Source organism: Mytilus edulis, chromosome 7 (genome assembly GCF_963676685.1).
Source record: "Mytilus edulis chromosome 7, xbMytEdul2.2, whole genome shotgun sequence".
Lineage (NCBI taxonomy): Eukaryota > Metazoa > Mollusca > Bivalvia > Mytilida > Mytilidae > Mytilus > Mytilus edulis.
The window spans coordinates 41,836,792-41,837,564 of record NC_092350.1 but is presented as its reverse complement, the minus strand read 5'-3'; positions in this window follow the sequence as shown (position 1 = coordinate 41,837,564).

The following is a 773-nucleotide window of genomic DNA, read 5'->3' as shown; positions in this document are numbered from 1 at the left end:
TCGCAATGTGGTTATGTTATATGATAAAGCATTAATGTCTCGGGATTTATCTTTTCTATTATTTTAGAAAATAATTTAGACTGGCAGCACCCATTAAAGTCAAAATCTATTTAACAACATATAAATTTAACGGATTTCTCGTACATAGGAAATTACTTAATAATCAAGATATATTCCAGTTAACTTAAGATACATTTTAATGATCTATAAAACTAAAAATCTATGTTTTGCTTTCATATTACAGTGAAATGATAGAATATACAGAAAATGATTTAACTTATGAAATTAACAAGTTAAAGAAAACTTATGAAGTATCTGGGAAAATGAACAATTGTGTGAGCATGTGAATAGGGAATAATAATATATACACACAATCCTAGCAAATTAATGAATGAAACCAATGGAAAGAAACCCCGCTTTATGTGCTGTTCGTTTATTCCAAAGTCAAGTTAATCCATCAACAAGGAGCAAACAATCTCACCTCACAATGACGTAATTATAGCAAGCCCATACCAAGTGCTAAAAGAAGTCAGAAATTTTTAATATGGACCATTATAAATTGTAGCCTTATAGCATGATACATTAATTGTTACAAAAAGCTTTTACTCTCATAAGGTTGTTCACAACTATGACCTCTAACAAATGCAATAGGTTCAGAATTAGAATGTCGACAAAAAAGAGATTATAAGCATTCTCCGAACTGGTCTTACTAGACATTGATACTGTTATTTGCTGATACTCCGCCAAGAACACATCATTGAGGAGAAACAACA